This window comes from Calypte anna, chromosome 2 (assembly GCF_003957555.1).
Source record: "Calypte anna isolate BGI_N300 chromosome 2, bCalAnn1_v1.p, whole genome shotgun sequence".
In the NCBI taxonomy this organism is placed as follows: Eukaryota; Metazoa; Chordata; class Aves; order Apodiformes; family Trochilidae; genus Calypte; species Calypte anna.
In genome coordinates this window covers 46,442,459-46,466,505 of record NC_044245.1, presented here as the reverse complement: position 1 = coordinate 46,466,505, position 24,047 = coordinate 46,442,459, and positions in this window count along the sequence as shown.

Here is a 24,047-nt window from a genome sequence, read left to right as displayed (position 1 = left end):
TGAGTTGTGCTTGCCACAGTCAACAGTAATTTCCAGCTCCCCTACTCTGTGGTGTTTGAACTCACACAAGAGAATTATGATGGTCTTTCCCTTTTCAAGTAGGCTGGGTCGTTCCTCAATACATCACAGTATGATAAAATTGCAGAACAATAATTTAAACATCTTATGATGTTAATTCTACAAGACAGAAGATGTAGTTTCACTGACTAATACCTGCATTCCCATCTCTCCAAGTGCTGATTTTCACAAATGTGTCCACTCTTTATAACAAAAGTCCTAAGGATTAGGTTCAATAGCATTAGAAGTTCCTAAATTTTCATTAAAATATTTTGGTAAATCTGAATAAAACAAACAAACAATCAGGCAGATTCCTTGGGAAAATGTGAATAATTTCTCTTATTAGTAGACAAGTGTGCCTTAGTTTTAGTTTAAATTTAGCTACCATCAGCTTCCAGCCACTATATGCTACCATGTGTTTATCTGCTAGTTAATGTTTTTACTATCTGATACTCTCTCTCACTGTAAACATTTGGAAACCATCATTAAAATTACATCTTAATATTCTCTTAGTAAGTGTAAATTTTTGAACTTCATAAGTTTATCACTAAGTTTGGAAAGTGTTATAGGAAGAATATAAGCAATTTGCTTCTGTGTGTAATGCCCTTTATTCTGTGCATAGAGGGAATTTTGGTCTCCAGGCCATTAGTCTGGCTCCTTTAACAAATGCTAAATTCACAGCCAAAAAGGGTTAGTGCTGTGTAACAGATAGATGACACCTCCACCTGCTAAACCAACCATTTCAGTCCCATCTCTTTCAGGGCAGAGTTCTCTTAACTGCACTGCATTTGTAGTGGTTGCCAAACTGCAGTATCATTCCTGACTTCCATCTTTGTTCTTGGATACTTTTTGTATCTAATATTTTAGGTCTCTTCTGATGGCAGCTCACATTGCCAGTAATATAAATATAATTTCTACCCATCATCTAATTTCTGGCCTTTGTAGTTGCTTTTCAGAGTTTTGTTTTGTTTTGTTTTCTGGCAGACCTTTGTTAGTCCCAGATTTTCATTTCATTTCATTTCATTTCATTTCATTTCATTTCATTTCATTTCATAATATTCTCCAGTAGTTCTTGAAGACTTTATTTATGATTTATTTTCCAGATTTTGATCCTCAGAAAATCTAACTTCTAATCATCATAAAGGAGAAAATTTGGAAAAATCAGAAGTACTCCATACTCTGTGACTTCACAGATATTTACACTACAATTTCTCTTCAAGTTCCTAGTAATTTCTGTTGCAGCATCATACCAAATGTTTACTGAAATACAAACTGTCTTACTTTTCTAGGAAATTGATGTTAATACCAAAGAAAGATTTGTGGATGCTCTAGCACAAAGTACCTCTGGTGAAAGCCTGTCCACTTTTACCTGTTTAATACTCAGCTGCATGTAGCCACATGCCCTCAATTATTCTTTCTTTTAAAATACCCTTAAGATCAGCCAAATGCCCTTTTTTTTGCATGGATCATACTTCCCTCCATTATCTCTGGCTGCCACATTCAAAATTTGCCAGTGATTCAGTGCTCCCACAGCTTGACAGATTTACCAACAGATTGTTACCAGGCTCAGTGTTTAACAGGCCAATTAAAAAAAATAAAATAAAAAAAAAATGGAGTGGCAGTTACCTTGTGATTTGAGCATGCTTAGTTTTGGTTTTACTTCAGATGTGTCCATGACAAATTCTTATTTGCATTCATGCTTAACAGCTGCATGTTTGTGGAAACTTAAAACAATACACTCAGTTCCTTTTTGAAGCCATATCTTAAGTCCTATCCCACCCTTTCTGCACAACAATACTTCTTGTTATTTTATTATTTGTATGGAACAAGGGACCATTTTTTTTGCTATTTGCTTCAAGAAAAGACAGGAAATGCATGAAGCCTTTGTGGCTCAATATAACTTTTGACAATTTTCACTCTGTACCTCCAAGATGAAGTCTTATTCATGCATACTTAGTTCCTTTTCTACAAAAGCATCTCTACATAATCTTTTGGTATCCTTGACCACCCAGTTATATCTGCAGCCTTTGTCAGATGCCTTTTTGTCTTTTATAGAATACAAGTTCATGTTTAAAGTAAGTTTAGTGTCTTATGAAGTCCTAAGGACTGGCAGAAAAGGGTAAGGCATGAAAGCTGTTAGCATTGTCAAGATTTTTCCAAGCTCTAACAGAATAAAAAAACAAACAGAAAGTTCAAGTAAAGATCTGAATAAAATATTCAGCATATGGAATCTTCTACCCACTTCAACAATTTTTTTTCTAAATGCTAATACTATTATCATAAGAATGTAATTTGAAAAGTGTTTCAAACCAAATTTTTCTATTTCAGGTGCTTTTCTGTATTTGTTTTCCTGTAAATAAATTCCCGAAAACTGCCTTTTCCTACTAAGCTTCAGTTTAGAAAAATCAACATTTTTGTCTGGGAAAAATATGACTGGAAATTTTCCATTCAAATAATTTCATCTGAGTTTTATTCCCCAGAGCTGCATTATAATGCAATGTCATATTAAGCCACTACCTTCTGTCACTTGGCTGTCCCTTTCATTTGAAAAGATAGAAATTCATTATATGCTGTAGCATTCTGACTCTGAGGGATTTAATCATGTAAGCTGAGCTACAAGAAGTATAGCAATTTGCCTTCTGGCAGCCCCACCGTATCCAGATAAAGTGATATAGATGGGTCAGCAGTAGATGCAAGCTATTTGTGTGAATGGAGGAGGCAGAGGAAAAAGAGTGTCTTTCTCTTGACAGAACATGTATCAGCACATCAGAAACTGAAAGGATTAATACTAGGACAGAGATAATGTCTTCAGGAGATAAGCTAGGCCAAAATTCTGCCCAGTTGCAGTCATTAAGGTTCCCATCTTAAAGCTACTTCCTACAAATGATCCTCTTCAGTCTTCCCTCTTTGAAAAGTTCTAACTTGGCAGTTACACCCCACAAATCTATCTCTCCCTCACAGTTCTACCTGCATGGTACTCTTCCCAAAGCCTTTCTGCATAGCAAAGATGTGATGTTTAGAAGATGTAATCCTTCACTTCTGGAATAATTGTATACAAGTATTGGGAAAAAGATTATGCTGTCAGTCAAGACTGAAATGCTTAGTTTCATTTGTGACCTTAGAAGACTCACCTGGCTTCAGAAGTGTCCTAATTGATTCAGCAAATCAGTGTATTCCTAATACTTGTCTGATGAGTTTTGCTTTCTGCACTGTATCAAAAGTATGTGTATTTCTGTGGAACTTAAAATGTGTCTCTCTGCATGCTCCATAGGTTAGTGGTAAATGCAATGTGGAAAGTCTTCCATAGCATGGAGTTAGTATGACTGACTTATTGTGAACTGAGTACATTCTGCAAGGTAACAAGGTTCTTTGCAGACCTTCTCAATGGGAGCTTGAGGTCTCCTGAGAACAGCAGCTTAGCAGATAAAGTACCCTTCTTTTTGCCATTGTTCAGGCCCTAAATATTCATTTATAGCTCTTCCTTCCTGACAGACAGTAATCTGTATCTTGAAACCTAAGACCACTAACTCATAATTTGAAAAACTTGACTATTTCTGGTCAGGAAAGTCTCAAGTGTGAACTTGCACAGAGGCTGAATTATCTCAGGCCCCACGAGAAATAGTCCCCCCAGGTCATGGTTGAAGTCATTATTAGAGTGTTTTCTACAGGCTTGTCAGTATCCGGAGCATATTGTTTTCTTGTTCTTAGGGGATTTAACCCTGCAAAGTGCTGAGCCCTTCTGATAGATACTGAGCACCATCAACTTTCATTTGGATTAAGATAAAATTGAGGACACTCAATCTGTCTTGAAAATGTTTAGTATTTCATGATTGAACCCTGACCGACTTCTCTTTTTTTCACTTTACAGTCCCTAAAGTATTTTAAATTTAATTATAAAAATTCTGTTGAAGCTCAGGCAGAATGGACACTTGTACATGCCGATGGTATTTAAAACTGTCTGTCAATGGAGTACTGAATTGCTCAATCTGCGTTTTAATAGCTTTTTCTAAATCAGTAAAAATATATTGTTTAAATCCCATGTAATGTAAATGTAATTAAAATGTACTTTCAGTGCAAGACAGTGCATACACAAATTGTTGGATATCTATCCTGTGCTTAGGGGAAAAGAAGACATTGGGCTTACAAACTCTTTCTAAATGTCCAGTGAGGGCTTAACATTTCTCTATGAACTCCTTGAAATTAGAGATAACCAAATGATGAGATAAGTGGATAGCTCTTTTTCTGTTTTTTTTTAATTCAATGAAGGCCTCCCAGTGCATATTCCTGTTGGAGTTGATGAATAGTTCCTCTGGGATGCTGTAAACTCCACTCAATATATTTATGGAATACCTTCCATTTACACAGGCCACATTTTTCTTGATCATCTCTTAAGAATTGAGAGAAAGAAAAAAAAGCAGTAGGCTGCATCTTTTTTTTTTTTTTCCCCCCTTCTCTTCTGGACAGTTGTTTTCTGCTCTGTTTTATGATTTTGGCACTATGTAGTTGCTGCGAGTCAGTCTGGCCTTAACCTTAGAAGATAACATCATCCATGCAATTAAGGGATCTATTAGCCATTACTTTTCCTTCCTTACTTACACTATGTAAGGAAGGCTTACTGGGAATGAATAGTAAGATGGGCCTTGTTTCAGCACAGCCCTCGAAATAGCAGTATTTTTGGGGGCACTATTTTTTTTCATCTATATCTTTCCCAGACCCTCAGATTCTTCTTGTATTTTCTTTACAAGGCCACTGGTAGCAGATCAGTGCACTATAACAACACCCTTAAATCTTTACAATACATCCTCAGGTCATGTTAGTTGGCCCAAGGTTGCACTTCTTCTGTATGAGCTTCTCCAGCTTTTTCAGATCCACCTGATGGCTGAAATACAATGGCTGTGGTACTGTTAATGGGGGAAAATGAAAAGAAGATGAATTACAAGTGAGTGGGAGGTGAATCTGATTCACATGCTCCAAACTAAATGGACTGCAACTTTGGAGATAAAGAAGAAATTTTCCCCTATGTCAGAGTAGCGGATGCTGGGATGTTTTTATTGTTCTGCCTTCTTATGACAAAATTTATGCTTTATTTCTTAAAATTATTCTACCCTAAAATTATTATAGCCCACGGTACTTAGATGCTTATGATGCTTGATGCTGTGCTGGATGCCTATTATTATTCATCATCTTTCTTAATTGTGTTATGTAGGAACTGTTTTATGGACTGTGACATGTAGAGTAGATGTTCTATGCACTGTTTGCAATTAAACATCTAATACATAGTAGCCTACAGTGTGAGGAACGGCTCACAGATGGTTCCAGATGGTCCTTTCCAGTTCTGTGTTCTCACGTTTTTATTACAGTTGAAGGGTAGCAGCAGCAAAAGGTAACTGGCAATCTCTGTTAACCTCTTCTGTGGATTTACAGTGCTCTTTGATCTCCATTTCCTTTGAAAGAAAGAAGGAAGAATATGTTACTTGAAATCAAATGCAGAAATGAAGAATGAAATACAAGGTTAAAAAGAAATAGCATGTGAAATTTTTTTACCACTGTGGGTAAGAAAGTTCTCGCTACTGTATTTATATCATTTGGCTTTGAATAGCAGTGCTTTGCTCCAGCTACCACACCAAGAGCTCACTAAATGTTTTTGTCCTTCAAGCATCTAAGAACAACGTATTGCCTCTGATATTAGTACTTTTAAATGGCATTATCCTGCTCACAGGAAAATATCATTTTCCAAAACCATGCAGATGTATGTCTGTACTTGCATCTTTATTTGTATCTATACTTTGCTGATAACTTAGATATAAAACATTCCATATCTTACAAAACAGAAATATGACATTTTTGCTGCTATGTAAATACTCCACTCTGATGCGCCCATATGCTTTCTGTGAGACAGGCACACACTCTGACACAGAGGAATGAAGCCACCTGGTAAGGGGGAAGCCTCAGACCAAAGGGCATCACTAAAATACAGAAGTGGGAGAAAAGCAGATCCACTACAGGAAAGTTCTGAGAGCTTCTTCACTGTAGCAAGACACTCATGCACTATTACAACAGTTACCCATTCTACTGAGAGTACAGCTTGACCATGTTGGGCAGGCACACACAAAACATACCCTAGTTAGCAAGGCCAGGCTTGTACTGAGAAGCTAGTTTTCCACCTGGTGCACAACACTGAGTTTCATGCTCCTTTAGTCATTAGTTACAGGGATAAGGATCCGATTCAGCCCATGTGTATCTGGAAGTGCCCACTTAGGGAAGTTCATTAACCAATGTTTCTGTGACTGCGTCTGCAGTTGTGAGGTTTTTGTATTTGAGTTGGGGCTGAACAAAACTCTAAATCCAGAATTAGGGAATCAGAGGGTGGACTTTGGGTTCAGAGCAGAATTCTGTAGCTCAGGCCCATCTCTGCTGTAAGAGTTTGTGTAACTGGATGGATGGTGGTGCTTCTTGGCGTCAGTACAGATGACTTTGTATCTAAGACTTTGAATTGAGAAGCAAGGTAGTAATGGGACCAGCCTTGTGCTTTTGCTGGATCTGAATTTCTTTGTGATTGGAAGGCTCTGCTAGTGTCATTCCAGCATATTTTAAAACAAGTATTTCCTGTGTGCCAGCACTTGGAAGGAAAATTTCTAGCTAGTATGTTAAAAGCTACTCACCTTTGTAATTTATCAGTTTCAACCAGGCCAGAATCTCAGAATGGAGGAGAGGGTAAATCATGAGACAGGCATCATCTGACTCCCCAGCAATATATGGAAAATGGAGGGGCTGCAGGGCTTTCAAGATTAACCGATATTCCCCTGAAGAGTCAATATTCTGGACCAAATCTATGCCCCAGACCTGTTCTTTAAGGCACTTTAGAAAAGGTAAGTTTGGCCTGTTATAAATAAACTCACTTTCATTTTAAGTATTTCAGCCCAGAGGATTATTCAACTGGAGGTAAAACATTGAAATTTTTGAATAAGTAATGGGGAAAGAATCTTTAATATTGCATCTTTTTTCTGTCATGTATTTCGTATGTTGATATTTCTTGTTTACTTCTTAGTCTGTCGAGGTCTCAAAAGTGAACTTGGCAAGTAATTTCTTGCACTTCTTCTGAGTGTGAATAACCCCAGTTATTTCTGTGCTGTTTGTTTGTTTTTATTATGGAACTCTTTGAGCCTAGGATGCTCGAAATAGCAGGTTTTATCTTAAAATACTTAAACTTGACTGAGTCACAATGTCTGTTTCTGTCTGAATATTTACATACATATCTGTTCTTGGCACCTATATGGCCTTTACCTTGCAATCTTAGGAGGATTTTACTCCCACTGCCCCTACCAGGCAGGAGAGTGTTAGGTGCATTTTGCAGATGGGAAACCCAGGCATGGCACAGAGCAAGTGGCCTGTCCAGGGACTCCTGGCAAGTCCAAAGTGCAAGTTCACAGTAGTGTCCATTATGTCAAGCTTGTCCTCTACTTAATTATCAGAGCAGTTACAGGAACAAGCGGTTACAAGTAAAAGCAACTGTGTTTATTATATGTAAACTTACTTTTGAGTTAAATTTGGCCCCTTAGAACACTGTAAATGATATCTAAAATAAGTTGAAATAAGAGAATATGGCTTTTCAAAATATGCCAATACAATCAAATTGATAGCTACAGGCAGCTTCTCTGCCCAGACAGTAATAAAAGCAGGCTGATAAAGCCTCAGGGACTTCAATAAAACAATTTAAATTTATGGTGTTGGAACTTAAAGGAGTGAGTGAGCCAGCAGACGCACACAAGTGAGCAGCTGTGCAGTGACAAAAAGTATCAGTCCTTGCTTGCTCACATTGTAATGTAAAATGAGACATTTTTCTAGCTGGCCCATCAAAAAATGCTCTGTTTTCCAACAGGGTAGATATACACCATCAATTTATCTGTTGATATTATGTACAGTGAATCCAGGAGTGTAATCCATATTTAACCTCATGTAACCCATCCCACCGCTGTTCACAGAGTTCGTAAAAGAAGAGTTAACAGGGTAGGGTAGGGAGCAAGACTATTCATCTTAACAGGTACTGTCGTGGCTGCATCTACCTGAAACTTTCCTAGTCCTTGTATTTTTGTTCAAAATGACTAACCCGTCTATACCTTTTTGCTTCTGTGGCGTGAAACGGGAATAGGGGGTGTTTATCTGTACTTATGCATCACTGAGAGCCCTAGAAACATTCAGTTTGCAAGGGACCCTTGGAGGTCACAGCCCAACCTCCTGCACAGACCAAAGCCAGCTTTGGATTTAGCCCCAGCTTCAGAGAGCCCAAAGATGTCACTGGTTCTGCCTGGTAAGCGAGACCTCACTCATGAGATTATGGGTTAGGGGGATAGGGCTGGGGGAGCCTGTGGGGCAAGGTCTTCTGCATGTTAGGTTCTGAAGCAGGAATTTGAGAGATGCTTCTGTCGTCCTGGGCAGAACAGGGAGCCAGGGCTTGGCACTGCAGGTGGGTGGGCTTTGCACTCCAGAAGCCCCTTGTTGTGCAGGAGACATACCAGGCCTAAGGGAGAGGTGGGATCTGAGAGAGGAGAGGAGACAACACACAATTTCCTCTTGCAGGAGCAGCTGTGGCTCCCCAGTGTGCCTGCCCATGCAGCTACTGCAGGATGGGAAAGAGGCAGCAGTAGATTCGGTGAGGAAACTCGCAGCTCCCAGGAATAAAATAGGCTATGAAATAGCCTTATTCTCCCCTGCCTGAGACACCGTCTTCAGTTTCTGCCTCGGGGGAAGGCAGACATTTCCCGTTGGCAAAGAACTGGGCCTGCACAGTTATAACGAAAGAAAAAAAAAAAAAAAAAGAGAAGCTTCTTTAAATGAACTGCAGTCGCTTCCTTCCAGCACGCCTGTAACCTGCGCCCCGACGACTTTTCTTCTGCCTCCGAGAACGAGCGGGCGAATCCAAGCTACCCCGGAGCCTTTGACGGGAGCGTGGGTTCCCTGAGGCGCCGGTGGATGCGGTTCCCGCGCTTGGTTGGTGTCGGAGCGCCCTCTCCTGGCGCGGCCGCCCCCATGCCCTGGCGGGGGGGGCAGCCCTGCCCCCGGGGTGCGAAGGGGAAGGAAGGGAAGGGGAGTTGGCTCAGGGCGCTGGTTTTATCCCGCACTTTTACGTATGTAAGCCCATACTGCCTATAGGATGTTGCTGTGCTCTCAGAACTTGGCCTGGTCGAGTTTCTCAGAGTCCCTCCTACACACACTTCCAACTTCCCCCTCCCCCCCCAGCGAACCCCACTCCCTCCCCGAAAATCTTCCCATTAAACGTTGTTTAATGGTTGGGAGGACTGGTTGAATTGCCTTGCAGCCTTTCCATCATCGGTTTCTCTACTGGTGCGAGGAGACAGGCGTTACCCTGGGTTTCCCCTTAGTTCTTGCTCTGTCCATGTGAAAGGAACATCTTAAACTGCCTTAACCTGTCATATCTCACCTCTTCCAAACACCTGAGTCTAACAGTCTGCTGCTGCAAAGAAGCCCCAGACCAGTTAATCTGAGGAATTTCATTCTGGTTGCATATTGACATGTACGGAGATTCTTCAGGAGGAGCCTTATAATTTTTTTTTATTTTTATTTTTTTTCTTCTGAGGAAGAACAATGTATGAACCTCACTGTTTTGACACCATAACCATAATTAGAAGATGTATAACTTAGAAAGGCACAGTAGCTAGAGTAATGGTCTTGCAGTGAAAGTAATGATCTTACAGAACATTTTGAGTATAATTTAATTCATTTAAATACTTTCTGCTCTGTTTGATGAGCTGTAATCCAAGGGAGACTTTCTTTCTTCAAGCTGTTCCGCAAGGGATTCTTCAGTCTTTTTAAAGGGCTTCCAGCAAGATAGGAACTGCATGAAGAATCACAGCTGTTTGCCATGGGGACCAGCAAAGATGGAGGGTATCAGGAAAAAGGAATAACAGACCTGATGTGGAAAAGTACCTGGATAGCCAGAAAGGGGAATTGCTCTGTTCTTGGACACAGATCTCTGTCACATGTGCTAGAGATTCAAGGAAGCTGGGTTGAATGAGGCAGAAGGATTCTTCAGGGTCAGAGCAGCCTTTACCCTTGTCCAACTCTCGGATCAAATGTCTAACATACTGCCTGCTACTATCGAGAGGCTGCTCCTGACTTCATTTCACTCACCCAAAAGTCCAGGGAGAAGTCAGTAGTTTTGTAAGGCCAGAGATGCCATGTGGTATGCAAGGGAATGGGAAAAAAAGCAAACCTTTGGCTTACAGGCCACAGAGTTGACATAGACTGAGGTTGTGGGCCAGCCACAATTGTCTTGGGACCACTGTTCTCTTCTGCTGGCACGTAATCTGCCTGCAACAATGTGCTGACTGAGCCTGCTTGTCTATTGTAGTGCTTATCCTACCACTCCTTTGCCCTGTAGAGCCCTGCTGTATTTGTCTCGTAGATCAGAGCAGCTACTCTTGTTTCTGTCCCTCCTGGCTCAAGGCAGAAACAGAAGCAAACAGATTTTCTTCTGAGCACAAATACCACATTGGGTTGTGGGAATATGCTCTTTGGGATCCTTCTTGCTTTTACCAACCTGTGTGTCTCTCTTTTGTGTTCATGAAGTTTATGTCAGCACAGTATTTAAGCTTTGGCTGTGGTATTCAACAGCACAGAGGAGGAGCACTTGGGTTGCACTCCTCTCCCAACAACCAAACTACACGATGGGAGTAGTAGTCCATGTACTCCTAGAAACTTGCAGAATGAGTACGAGTAATATGTGTCCCTGGAAGAGACAGTAAGGAGAAGTTAGAGTGTGTTTTATTTGTGAGCTTTCTGCAGAGACTTGGTAATGACAAGGAAGAAGCTTTCTTTGAGACGGCTTCCAAAGTGCTTGTGGGACTGGCAAGTACAGCTAGCAACCAAGATGCCTATGGGTAAAAATGTGTATCAAAAGAAAATTAAAAAGAATAGTTTAGAAGAATTAAAGCTTTGGCTTCTCTTTCTGTGTTTCGTCAGGAAAAGGATATAACAGCACAAACACTAGTGCTGTTAGAAAGATCTGAGATATGTTAAACTTCTGCAGATGTGAACTGAAGTCATATCAGATCTGATTGCCCAAGGAACTGTTTGCCCTGAAATTTCACATGAATCCATACCCGACAGCTCCCAGAATGGCTGTGAGGACACAAGGTTTGACTTAAGGTCCAAAACACGGTGGGCCATAAGAATTCATTCAAAACTAATTTTCTTCCATAGCAAATATGGACAGTCTTGTACTGACAGCATGGGATAAAGAAGTGTAACAGTGCATGTGGCCCCTTGAAGGACTTGTGGGAATAGCTGGTCCCGCTATATAACAAAACAGTACCCAAATACTGGAAATTAGCCGAGAGCTATGGTTCCCAGCTGACAGCCCAAAAGGAACAGAAAGAACTAGAGGCACCTCTTTTGGAGGGATAGGCTTTCAGAAAGGCCGAGGGACTGAGAGACTGTTGCTAAGTGAAAGAGTTTTTATTCCTCCCTTGATTAATTTTAAAGGGCATTTCTGTCCAGCTTGCTCAAAAAAAGTTTATCGCAGAGCTACGGCTTTTGTTGTCCTTGGCTAACAGAAAGCAAAACTAACCTCAACTCTGTACTCAGAAAGAAAATTGTGCTTAATGTACATTTTCCCGCATCATCCCCCTGCTGTTCCTCTAACCTGCTTTGGGGCAGGATTATCTACAGATGAACTTAGATAATGTCATTGTCTATTAAATACTTGAGCTCACTATGACACATAGCAAGAGTGATAGTGGTCGTAATGGGGCTTTTTGTGAAGATTTCTGTGCTACAGGAACAGGGCTGCAATCACTAAACTCATTTTACTCAGATCAGGATACAGAGAGCAGATGACAACAACTTCAAGTCATTAGTGTAATGTATGACTGCATTCTTTATTTTCTGTTTACATTGTCAATAGCTGTTGCTTATTGTAGCACCTGAGACTTATTTTTAATCAAGGATAGGCTTTGGAAGAGTGAACGGGTTTTACCCCGAAAATCCAAAAAAAGAACTACACTGCAAGAGACGAGCCCATTCTTCCTAACATTTTGCCACTTCCACATGGATTGCAGAGGATTTAAATCAAAACTTATTGAAGTAAATTAGAACAGTAGTTCAGATCTCAGCATTTCTGTCTGAGTGTTCGTTAAAGATGTGAAAGGAACTTATTTATATGACCTGTTTCCTCCATGGCTGGTAAACCCTAGTATCTTCATAGTTGCCACCATCTCTTGAGACTCAACTTGGATGCATGACACAGATGTGGGCATGAGAGTGCAAACTTGTTCTAACGATTCTCACCTGTTAGAATTGTTATTACCTGTTTTATAATGCCTTATCTGGAGCTCAGCAAATCTTAGTGTTGCCTTCTACTTCTGCTAAACTAGAGATGAACACCTTCCTTTCTGCTGAACTGTATTTTAGTGCCCTCATCACAAATAATCCCTGTTGCAGTGAGAAGGTGGTTTCCCGCCCCCCTGCTTGAGACCCCGGCCCTATCATGAAATTTCTCCCTCATTTCATACATCTTTTGTGCTTTGTCAGGTGGACAGTCTGGTTTGGCATTGTGGCTGTGACCATCAAGCTGGAGGGTGGTTTTCTATGCATCATTCCTCACAGATTTTTTTTCCTTTGCTGTTTAACACAGTTGTAAATACACTATGTATGTACTTATGTACTGATGACCTTCTGAACAGCTGTGCCTGTGTTCATGTTCAGTAACATCAGCACTGAAGAAGCCAGCTGTGTTCAGTGGTGCAATCTGAAGATCCAATTAGATCCAGTCATACATCTTTGCTGGTCTTCCTGCTATGTTTAAGGGAGTGAAGGTGCTGTGGGCTTTCTCAGCCACTGCATTGCCCTGTGAATGTTTTGAGCAACTCATCCACCTCACTGGGTGTTCAGTAACTTGAACTGCTGATATTCTTCGTCTTGCACATCATGATTTTATATGCATAAACATCGACACTATACTAATTGTTTATTAGTTTTGGCTTCTCTTTGGATTTTAGAGTAGGAGTAATATTCTAAGAAATAGGTTTTTAGGTCAAATTCTCTCTTGCTTTTCCCATAGTCTGTCATTTCTTGAACTTGAATAATTTTTTTTCATTTGTGTTCTTTGGAACTATCATGTCTTTTATCTAAGCAGATGTATCCCAGGCCATAACAAAACTTGTCTTGCCCTTTGTTTCATTTTTTTTCCATACCTCTAATACTGTGTTTTTTCCTAATTTGCTGAAATAATCATATTTATCCTTCTGACCCTGCAGGGTTCTGTTCATTCCTTTGTTTCTAAAATGCCAGAATTGTATGGATTCAAAAACACTTTTCTTACTCTGTTCTTATAAAACAGTGGATTTTATTTAATTGAAAACTAGAGGGGAGAAATACATCTCTATAATAGCTTTCTGACTCTGCAGAATGAAAAGGAATGTGTTTTATTTTCAGTTGGTGGAGATGTGTTTATTGCCTTGTTAAGCATGAGACCCATCCTGAAGTCAAAATTATTGCCCATATCTGTGTTCTAGTTGCAGCTGAAGACAAAAGCGATTGTAAAATATTTTTTTTCAATTGGAAAGCAGTTAATTTACATAAGTATAATGTTCCATAGGTAAAGCTTGAAGCAATCTGTCAAAATCCTCTAAATCAATATAGGCATAGTATTTGTGCTCCATTTAGGAGCAAATGATGGCTGCAGTGCTGTTGAGAGATGTCAGTACATATAAATTACTATGCTTCTTGCACTCAGTACACTTTCCTGTGGAAGGTGCCGAAACAAGAAAGCATCTTGGTCAGATAATATTTTTAAATAAATTAACAGAATTCTTGGTGGCCGAGGTGATTGTTTATATGTATATCTTAATGCTATATGAATGTTACTTTTCACAGGAATATCTTCAGTAAGGGGGGGCAATATTCCTGTGTAATTTCCTTTCAACTGAAGCCACCCATAGAGGTTAGTGACAATTATAGTGATTCTCAAAGTGGTGTAGTTGTTTCAATCATAAGAGGGCAAGGAGTGCCAGTCAATGGCTGGTGAGGAGTTCAAGCATGGATTGTATGAGTGGCCTCATTCACATGCCAGGATGTGAGCAAGGAATGAGCTATGGGCATGATACGAAGCATGCTGAAGCAGGGAGATGCCTGAGCTAGTAAAAAGAGTCGCTGCTGTAAATCAACTCTTTCTGCTTGGTTTCCATTCCATTCCTGGGTAGTGGTGTATATTCAACCAGATTTAAGTTTGGCATTATGTCTCTCTATTACATGGAAAAAATTTCTGTGCTTTTCATTATGGTAAAGTCATCAGCCACTGCAAATCCATCGTTTCCTTCATTCCTCAGGGATTTCTGGTACTGATTTTGAGAGTGTCTTAGGGAAAGATTAATACTAACTTAACTCAGCATGCATTTTTTAAAATACCTTGTAATTTCTGGGAATTTAGATAATTTTTTCCTGAAAGAGGTTCATCAACGAGTTTTTCAAATGTATCTGCAGCAGGTCAGACAGACTATATAAACGCTCTATTTGATGTTGGGAAGATGGTACATATATGCCATACTTACTCTTCTGTGATATGTGCAAGAAGTATTATTTTTTTGTCACCTGGGCTATAAGAAGAGTTTTATGAACCTGCAGATATTTTTGGTGTCAGGCTTCACTCACACCAGCATGCTGATTTTTTAAACTAGTTCTCAGCCAATGGAATTTCTTTTGTCAGATGGATCATTAGAATCATTGATTTACAGCTCTTTGTGTGGCATTTTTTTCCAGATCACAGAGACCTGTGGGCTGTGCTGGTTAGCCTCTCCGTATGTGATCTATGACATCCATAGCAAGAATCTTTATAACTAATTTCAAAGCTGAGCAAATATTAATCCTAACATCAGAGATACAGCTGTATTTCTGACCTAGAGGGCCATTGTTTCATTAGGCCTGATTAACCACAGCATTATTCCAGGTTTGCTCTGGTGTAGATTTATATCAGTGTACAACTTCAGTTATGTGATAAATTAAAACCAGTTTGCCAAAACCTGATTCAGCTGAAGTCAAATAGCAGCAGCACTGCTGACCTCACGTAGCAGAATGACCTTCTTGTAAGCAGTTGCAATGTCCTCATATCTCAGCTTCCTCATGGCTTTTTCGTATTGAAAGTGGAAAAAATCCAGAATTTTTGTTGGTTTAGCTTCCTATATGCATCTCAGCAACATGCTATTGTGCTGCTTTTACAAAACAAAGTATATATCTGCTGCAGTATCCAGTTCAAAGGACCCAGCTTTGCTGCCCTTGACTGTTGTACTATTGTTTGCCCATCATTCGCTCAGCCTACAAAAAGATCTGATTTACTGCTTAACTGTTACTCAACTGTGGGACATTCTTGTGGCTTTAACTGCTTGACATATCCTTAAGGATGGTTTTCATTTGATTTTTAAAGCATAATTGATCAAATGAAGGGAAGTTTACTGGCTCATATGTTTGACCCTTCTTTAATGAATAGGAGCTTTTCCTGATCAGTAGAACATTTGTTCTTGCTGAACTTGCTAGCGGGCTTTTCATACTTTAGTGTTTTTTGGGTGATGTAACATATACTGCTCCATTTGATAGTGAGAATTTAACACCATTTACCTCAGTGCAGCTCTGACAGTTTTACCAGCTGAGGATTTTGTCCTGATCTCTGCTGCTTTAATTGCAAGCAGGCTCTCTTCCAACATGTCTGTTCAAGGTTAAATCAGCTTTTCACAGCAGTCAGAGCTAACATGGTAGATTCATTCTATTTTCTATTCTATACAAGCCTTCGTTTTATTTCTGTCTGTTCAGAGATATCTGTGTCAAGCATCTATCTAGACACTGAATATCTTCTTATAATAGAGTTACACAGTTCCCTTAAGATCATGTTTGAATTCTAAGTTTTAAGGCAGCAACACGAATTGACCATACCACAGTGTTCATGGTGGCAAATGAAAGACAAAGGTGACAGACATGTGACATAGTTCCTGCTTATGTGCATTGTGAACTCTCTCATGTGGTCTTTATGCTTTTCTCGTGTGAAAGGGCTCTGCATGTATCAGAAGGGCCATTGCGTGAAGAAATGTCATTATGTACCTGTGAGGAGCCTTCTCTATCAGGGGAAGTACATAAACTGTCACAGTAAATCATCCCCATTTTCCAAGTTAGTTCTCTTCAACTGTAGTGGACTTCAACTGGATTGAATGAAATATCTCACCCCTCAAAAAAGTCAAAAGGGCTGTGCCTCAAACAGAGCACATCCTATTGATTTAGGTGACAAACACTCAGCTTAGATGGATTCTACCTTGCTCCTGGGAACCTGCAGCTTATGCTAGGTACCCTTGTTAACTCACTTTGAAACTTTTGTCATTGATTTAATAGCATAATAATTCCCATTCTAGTATCATGGTACCTACCTTTAGAGTGTTCACACCATGTAATAAACATCATATCCAGAGGTATCCACTGAATATGGGAAACTCAGATAACTTCAGCTGTTGTTACTGCTTTTAACCCTGTGAGCTTCTGGGAATTATTTCCACTGTATATTATGTTGTGATATTGCCATGCATAGTTTCATACAGCATCTATAACTACTATGAAGTCCATAATGTACCAAAAGAAAGTTTGGAGGTGATATATGAAAGAGCAAGAAAAAAAAAGAGGAGTAGAGAGAGTGTTTAAAATTTTAGAGATTCTGAGATTCTTTGGCAATGGTGATTTAGACTTGTGCTACTTAGATCAACCCCACATGAAAATGAGATTGGTCTCATGTTTACCCTGGATTGTCTTGATTGAAATTGATCTTTATCTAACTCTCATTGATAGATCCATGACAGGGATATATTTGGATATCCTGTTAAACCATTTTTTGTGATTCTTTTGTGCCAGCAGACTGATTAAAAAAACACAACCAAACAAATAAACAAAAGGAAAGAAATAAAAACCAAAAACCACAAAAAAAACAAACCAGAAAACAAAGAAAAAAAAAAAAAAAAAGAAAAATTAAAAAGCAACCAAACAAAAAAACAACATAGCCTGGGCCAAGTTCTGGACTTACTTTCCAATTTCCCATATGGGAAACTTTATAGTATGTGAAAAATAGAGGGGACACCTGTTCCTATACAAGTTATGTTAAAGTTCTGTTAAGCTGATGTGAAAAACAAAATGTTCTCTGTTTCATCCAGGACCAGTTGGGATGTTGTGCTTTCGTGTCCTATTGCACAGTAGGAATGATAATCCAAGCACATAATTTTTGATTGCTGTTGGTTTCTTTTCCACCTGCCTTAAATCTTCTTTGCTGCACACCACTATCTCAGCAAATTTCAGTTCCTAGGAGCCGTGTCTGCCAGTTTCCTGCTGTAACCACCAGACCACTCACAAAAAATTCCTCCCGGTACATGGTGTACTCATTTGGCCTTGAAAACGTAGTCCTGTCTTTAGGCAGGACTTCATCTTTAGATGAAGTCACTCAAATCACTAAGAGTCAAAGACAAATTCATAATGAAGAAAACGTACAGTGTCCCTCTTTAAATCTCATGGGTAGATCAGGGGTACATTGGCCCTGTGCACAGTGGCAAGGCAAGAAACATTTTATTTGCTGTTCTAAATGGAGGAATAACAACACTGTAAGAGTGTGTGTGGTGGAGGGACTTGGATAAAACTCTTTCTAAACATCTTTAGCTCACAGTTCTGGGATTTTTCTTCCTTTACAAACGTCTTATTTTCCATATTACTTTTTCGTCTTTTCCATATTACATTTCCATCTCAAACTGACCACAGTGGTTTCAAAATGCTGTGCTCACACTTCTGCATGGTTACCTGGCTCTTGAAGGGGAAAGCTATAGTACATGGCCTCCAGCTTCCCTGATTACAGGTTTCAGAGAGGAGGATGGGTAGTTCTGCAAGGCTGAGGATCTATAGCTGATCCATCACAGTATGCACTGGGTAGAACTGAGCAGCCCATCTACCAGCTCTGTTGCTATGTAGAGTATTAAGGGTACTTATTAGACGAAATGTGTTGCACTGACAGTAGTTCCTTTCTCTTTGTCCTAATCGTGATGTTCAACATGCAACAGTTTCCATTGCAGAATGCCCAGTTAAACCCACTTAATCTAAAACAATTAGTAGAAATCTCAATAATGAAAGTGGCTGGGGCCTCTGGAAAGGAATAATTTTAGAATAACCTCACATGTTCAGTGTGTTTTCTTCTTCATGTTTAATTTCCATATCAAATCTCCAATTTCAGAACATTTCACCCTGCAGTAAAGCATGAGGCAAATGTGAATCTGAATACTGTCAGTTCATAAGTTCTTGAACTTTAATTTGCTAGGAGTATCTAAATCTGAGACAAGTTGAAGGGCAGACCATTTTTGTAACAGAGCAAAACTCTTCATCTCAAACATCTTGGCCTATCCAAGACCCAAATCCAGGACCAAATTTCACAGCTTTAGCCAGTCTCTCGTGGTGACACCTAACATTGTGCTTTTGTCCAAGTGTGCTACCAAGAAAGCACTTGTAGTGTCATTAATCCCAGGGTGTGTTTTTAATTGTAACAGGAGCTTAACGTTTCCAGAGGTAACAGCGAGGAATATTCTGGTTGATTTCATCATGGTTTTGCTAAACTCATTTTTGAGGTGCAGCTCATCATCTCTGCTCCAGGCAGAAGTTCCATGGCTGGTTCATAGCAGAGAAGGAGCATGCTGCCCTAGCTGGCTGCTGAGAAAACAAATTTAACATGGTGTATGTCTGCACTTCTGTCTCTGGGCAGTGTGCTCATTGTTGAACTGGACAGCTATCATGGAAAGACCACTGATTTTCTTCCCATGTTCTTTAACTGTAGTCACATGTGGCCAAGCTAAACCCCCGCAGTGCAACTGTTTTTTCCTATTTACACATGTTACTAAGAAACATCAGCTAAGGATATATTATTACAAGTTTGGGAATGACCCCATTCTTGGAACAAGGCCAAGCCAAACATTTTATTTCATTTAAAAAAGCAAAATGTGATAGAGTCAGTAGTTATAATTATGAGTGGCAAGCAGAGGTGGAGTGCTACTATGAAACAGAAAGATGGGAAATTCCAATAATAGTAATTAATAAGCACAGTCATTAATTCCATCAGTGGGAGTATAAAACAGAAGTGTCATTCTGTCTTAAGAGCATTTTAGCCAGTAAAGGGCAAAGCAGACAAACTGTAAAAAAATACTGATTCATTTGATCAAGGCACCTTGAAATGTTAACGCTAAGATTTTTAAAGAGCTTGGTTTCGTTAGATTCATAAAAGTTTGTATCTATGATTTTTAAAAAAGCCAAACTAAAAAACAGAAATACAATATAAGCAGCAAAGAAATGGCCCTAGGTTGATGAAACAATCTTATGAAATAGACAAAGAAGAATGTAAAAAAACATTTTATTGTCTCTAAGCACAACACAGAATGCTTTCTCTTTGTTACACCAGTACTGTTGTAACCAATTCCTTAGTCGTCTTCTCCTTTTTACAGATACAAGAGCGAATATGTTGCTTTCTCTTTGACAGTCTCTTGTTAGAACATATGAACCACAACATTCTAGTAACAAAATTACCCTGTTTTTGTGGTTATTTTCTGAAGAGGGACAGTAATTCAGAAATGACTATTTTTCCTCTCTTTGTACTGGTTATTTCATTGTGGACTGTAAATGCTGGCATGAGACACACTGACTGCACTGGAGTAGAATTTGAAGGGGATGTTACTGGCGCACCCATTTGCAGTGTTCTGCTTGAGAGTTTGTCTGTGTTTCAATTGCAAACCGCTCCTCGTGGAGATTTATAACTAGGTCATAAAAGTTCCCTCCCAGCTAAAATTTGCACTTCTTTTAAGTTGTATAACACAAACACAAAATAGAAGTCTTATTTTTTTCATGGGATATATTTCATCATCAGGCACAAAGGTTTACATACTTAAATCTCATTCTTGTTTGGGAGAGTTACACATCAGACTCCATCTGCGTGCATTGGCATAGGGATGTGGAGGCAAATCATCACCTGGTTGTCCCTGACCTCAGTGAAGCCCACAGAAAACCTCCAATTTATACTAGCCAATCTGGCTAGTGTCCATTTGCTGACTGTGGCCAAATTGTTTTTGTCAGTCCTTAATTTCAGTATACTTCCTAAACTAATAGTGGAGGGAGAATAATTTTCAGTCTACCTTATAAAGCTGGGGTCAGAAAAATAAATAACAGATATCAGAGTCTGAAATATACTTTCTTTCTCTGTCAGAATCTCCAACCTGAATCCAAACTGGTCAGGGCTTATCAATTGGCCTCATTGCCCCAGAAAAAACTACACAAAGCAAAAGCTGGAAAAGTGCTGATTTCAAAATATGCTTACTTCCCCTTTATTGGGATGATCTCCACTGTTGTGCCAGGTACAAGGTTTATTATGCACCCTGAAAAACTGACATTTCTTTTGTACATGAGTTATCTTTTATGTCAGTCATAAGGCTTTATGAAGCTTTTTTTCCTGTAGCCATTGGAAAAAAAAGCTGTGCTTCAGTTCACAAGCACCATTTATAAACATTAAATATTGCTGGATGTAAGAGAAGAGTATGGGCTGTTGTGTCAAAGGTCCACTTTCTTCCTTCCTGAAGCTTTAGCAAACCTGTCAGAGATTTATGTTTGATTTATTGATGTTATGATTGATTTATAGTATTGCCTGTTGTTCCATAGTTACCCTGGACTCTTGGAAGATCTTCCCATTCATCCAGAAGCCAGTTCTTTAGGTAGCTGTGGTGAAAGCTGTGGGTTAGATAATTAAAAGCTAGTGCAGTTGAAATGGTGCCAAATCCATCCTAAGTACAGGCTCTTCGGAAAAACACCACAGAAGTACTTAGGCTGCCATTGCACGCTACACTTTTTCTAATAACAGTGTTGCTATTTTATCAATACAGTTTTCAGGGATTTAGTTCTCTTTTGTAGACACGGCCACACTGTATTTCCTTAGCCAATAACTAGGGCCATGTGAAATACTCTCTGTCAAATCCCAAACCACCAAACACTGGCCAGGTTTCAGCTTTCATTACGAACTCAAAATTCAGACCAGGATGGTCTGTTGAGGAAATGGTTTGTTAAGGTTCAAAAACCTTGCAAACAAACTTTGGCCTTATTTTGATTAACCCCCCTTCTAATGGGAGGAGACAAGTTTGAAAACCAGGTTGAAGATGGCTCTTCCTGATGCATTTCCCAGTTATTTAGCTAAGCCAACCAAAAAAATCCATCCTCCACTTGGCCATTTCTTGTGAATAAAATTTGTAGCGTGGTCTGGCACTCTTTACCTCTCAGGTGGTTAACCTATGTTGAAGCACAGCACTGAAAGAGCCATTTCAGATTATTTTGAAACCTAGCTCTCTCAGTACAAGCATGGAACTAGCTAATCAGAGCTGCATGGATATAGTGTTCAGGCTTCTTGGTGTCCATCCAAGAGTATCCAGAGCATGAGGCTTTAAGTTACTTCTCAGTTAGTTATGTATTCAAAACAGAATGACAATTTTAACTTCTAAATAAACTAATTTGAAAAAATACCTCCCTAACCCCAATTTTAATGCTCTGAAAAAAACTGTCACCATTGCAGCATTCACTGTGCACTGGTGAGTATGCATGAAGGAGATACTTTGGCTTTTTTGGGTTATTTTTGTTTGGTTGGTTGGTTGGTTTTTTGTCTCTCCTGGTGTTATATTCCTATGACATTGTTTTATAACCAGATGAAAGCATTGGCCGTGAAATATTGTTGTGTGGCTTACATTAGTGATAGTAATAGTCTGCTCCAGAATCACCCACCCAACATGCCTTTGAATTTGTTTGATTGAACTGACCTGTTGTTGACTAACAGATATGGTTACTCCTTGTTCTCTGGCAGACTGTCTTTGTTAGGACATGGCAAGAACTGTAATAGCAGCTGGGACAGTGTCATCTCAGAGCATGCAGAGCATACAGTCAGTAGGTTTGTTAGCTGGAAGCACAGTGTACATTTAAATAAGTGGTAGAGGAGGTTGCTTGGTTTGGGGTTTTTTTCTCCCCTACGTAGTCAGCTCCAAATCTGGGGTTCTTTGTACCAAGTTGCACTGCACAGGAAGCCAAACTAGGCAGACTGTGCATGAAGGGAAGCTTAGGTCTGGGAGAGGTACTGAATCTGGTATTGGTTGTGGCACTGTTGAAGCTAATTCTGCATGGCAAGTATGATTGAGACTGAGTAACGCTGCAATCTGTCACCTCTCACCCTAGTTAGTGTGACAGCAATTACAAGGCATGCCATGTAAAAATGAAACATATCTTTAAAAGTGTTAGAATCTGGTATGAGGTGACTTATTGGATTTGAAACACAGTTATCAAGGAAACCAACCCTCTTGCAGTTCAGCTGTATCCGTGGAGCAGCAGTTGCTTCTGAGAGTTCTGTGGGTTTGTAAACTGTCCATGCAAAATATTTTCCTCTCTTTTCCACCATCTTATTTTATCTATATATTTAGAACATGTCCAGTTCTATTTTCTTGACGTTCAGTTCAAGTTTATTTCGCTGCAATGAGTCACGTAAGGGAAGTAAAAAAAAAATTTTTCCTGTGTGGCTGAGAGGCTGAGCTGTTTCCATCTTAGTGAAAGGCAAGAGAAAGAATAGGAAGATGTTCCTAAGTAGATGGAAGTAGATTTGATGCACATATGTCAAACACTAAGCATCAGAATATTATCTGCAGATTGGGACATTTATTGAGGATAGAAAAACATCCAAAATTGATTAAAAGAAATCTTACGATCTTGAATGTATAAACTGATCTGTTACAATCACTGCCACACGATATTCTTGAGATTAAGAAGAAAATCTCAAGCTATCTGGGAAAAGGCACAATGCATTAGATGAAGGAATAATAAGGTAAGAGCAGGAACTACCAGAAGAAAGAAGGAAAACTATAGTGGATGAGAAGATGGAAGAAGATAGTACTGGCTGGGAAATGAAAACAGGATAGAAGATAACTGGGCAAAGGAAAAAAAGAGAGGGAGGGAAAGGTGTGCTAGTGAGGAGCAGATCATGAAACAGCAAAACTGGAACTAACTGGCTGGGTAAAAATTTGAGGGCAAACAGCTGATGAGAAGTAAGTACAAAAACTGTATATGTACTATGTATTGAAACATACGAGGGGAAATATGGCAACAAGGTAGGGCAGATAGTCAAGGGAAATTGTCATACTGTGGCAAGAATTATTAGATGAGGAAATAAAATGTAAAATGGGAATTGAGGCTGTCTGGACAATGACTAGGATTGGGAGAAGACAAGAGACTGTGCATAAGAATCTAGAGGACTTAGGCAAGAAGAGAGATGTGCTGGGAGCAGCTAGTAGAAGGGTTTCATGAGAAAGATGACACTAATATCCTGAAGAAGCAGCAGAGAAGTGATTAATGGAGGCAAAGCAGTGTTAGAGAAGGTGAGACAGGAGGGGCAATGCTGACAGGGGATACACAAATAGCCAAGAAACAGAATAGTACATGTGACATTTAGGTCCTCTCACAGTTCCTCTGTCAGCAAAAGTCTGTTTAAGTGCTAGCAGAGTGTGTGTCATCCCACTTCAGGGTTGCCAATAAAGAGGTCAAAAACCTATTACTGTGAGCTACTTTGTTCAATTAAATTACTTGGATTTGTGTGGAAAATTCATATGGTTGACAGTGTAGTTACACGATGGAACTTCTGTTTCTTCACTTTTCTTTCAAAAACCAAAAAAGCAAGCCAAATTGCACACAAAATATACATATTGAAAGTCATATTAAAGTTTCATTTAAGCACCTGGAGGTTTTAAAATTTCCAAAGCACTATTAACTTTGCCATCATAATTACATTTCCCTGCCCTATCCCATAAATTTGGTCTCTGATACCATCTTTAATTACAGATATACTGTTTTGGGGGGTTGATGGTTGGGTATTTTTATTCTCCACAAGCTGTTTACTCACTGACCTGCTTTGG